Raw genomic sequence first — 2168 nt, forward strand, 5'->3', positions numbered from 1 at the left:
CCAAAAAAATAAGCTAGCTTATCATTCTATAAAAAGTTTATTTCAGAAATCACATACCTTTAAAAAAAATAACACAGAGGGTATAAGTTTGTATCCTGACGAGATATCATTCATTATTTGAACGGCAGAGTGTTGTGTGGTACAATTAACGAGATGCAGTTGCTAAGTCCATACAACATTCCTGGCATTTACACCAGGCTCACAAGATAGTGACCTTTGAAAAGCGAAAAAAACCCAAAAACAAACAAACAAAACACAAAAAACAAACCCACAGAAAACACCTAAAAAACAAAAACCAACCAACCAAACAAGACACAAAAAACAAACCCACAGAAAACACCCAAAAACCAAAAAAACCAGCTAATTCTGAAACATATAAAACTATCTTGATCTTTTAAATACAGGTCCTGAAATTACAGATCCATTGCTGAGACTATTCCAAAACCTGTAAAATATGGGCATTATTTTAATTTCTGAACAACTGAAAAGATTCAATGGCGTGCCGTGTGGTCATTTCAGTATGTGAGTCAAAGCAGAAGAATAGGGAAATGTTAAATCTCTGCTTTACAGTTTAATAGGTCGAAAGCAAAAGGAAAGTCTGAAAAAAGAACTGAGGAGGTTTGGTTGGTAATGCTTTTGGTAGAACCGGTTATCCTTGTTCCTATTTAGTAGGCGTCTTCTAGTCTTACGAGAGTAGCACCCACAGATGGCCAAGTTCAAATATCAGAATCAGGATGCAAAATACAACTAGAAATTGACACTCACTATGTACCAAAAAATATGGCTCTTTGGAAATCTGAGCTAAAACCCTGTGATGTAACATGTTAAGATGCTTAAGACAATTTTACAGATCAAGGAGTTAAAATGATCCTCAAGGATGACTAAAGCAGAATTTTTACACAAACAACTTCAATAACTTCCTATAATGGGGCCAGGCATGGTGGCTCACGCCTGTAATCCTAGCAGTTTGGGAGGCTGAGGTGGGCGGATCACCTGAGGTTGGGAGTTCGAGACCAGCCTGACCGACATGGAGAAACCGTCTCTACTTAAAAAAAATACAAAATTAGCCTGGCATGGTGGCACATGCCTGTAATCCCAGCTACTCAGGAGACTGAGGCAGGAGAATCGCTTGAACCCAGGTGGCGGTGGTTGCGGTGAGCCGAGATCGTGCCACTGCATGACAGCCTGGGCAACAAGAGCAAAACTCCGTCTCAGAAACAAAACAAAACAAAACAAAACAAAACTTCCTATAATACAAAGCAATTGCTTTTACTTCAATCTATTTACTATTTTTATCAAATGATCCCAGATTATATTTCTAGGTACTCCTATGCAGATCACAAGATATTTGTTTTTTGCGATAAATATAAAGCAAAGTTTATGTTTGTACGAGGGGAGTTCAGAGTTCTCTAACTCTGCTAGTGCTGAATCCAGAGAAGTACTGCCATATTCTAAAAAGTTTCAAGAAGGCCAAGAAGGCCAGGTGCGGTGGCTCACACGTATAATCCCAGCACTTTCAGAGGCTGAGCTGGGTGGATCACGAGGTCAGGAGATCGAGACCATCCTGGCTAACATGGTAAAACCCCGGCTCTACTAAAAATAAAAATAAAAAAATTAGCTGGGTGTGGTGGTGGGCACCAGTAGTCCCAGCTACTCGGGAGGCTGAGGCAGGAGAATGGTGTGAAACCGGGAGGCAGAGCTTGCAGTGAGCTCAGATCACGACATGGCACTCCGACCTAGGCGACAGAGCAAAACTCCGTCTCAATTTTTAAAAAAAAAAAATTCAAGAAAAAGAAAACTTGTATCAGTTGGTTAACTGCATAAATCTTCTGAGAATGCAGTTACTATGTGCCCCCATGATGAGAAGTTAGTTCATGCTGAAGAGAAATGAAGATTTAAAACTACCTAAGAATGAAGTCAATCGATACTAATCATTCGTGAAGATAGGCAACACCTGAGAGCAATAGGAAGCTGACCTAATTTGATTAGATCGGATATATTTTCAATTGTTTCTCATCAAATCATAATCTTAACAGAAATACAGTTACTAAAGACAAGTATTGCAGATATTTCAGGATAATGTGGCAAGTATGTTGAAAGATACTGTTCCTATAAATTGTCAGGAAAAACTGGCCATTAATTTTATTGAAGTGAAAAATATGTAACAC

Source organism: Theropithecus gelada, chromosome 10 (assembly GCF_003255815.1).
Source record: "Theropithecus gelada isolate Dixy chromosome 10, Tgel_1.0, whole genome shotgun sequence".
NCBI classification, from domain to species: domain Eukaryota; kingdom Metazoa; phylum Chordata; class Mammalia; order Primates; family Cercopithecidae; genus Theropithecus; species Theropithecus gelada.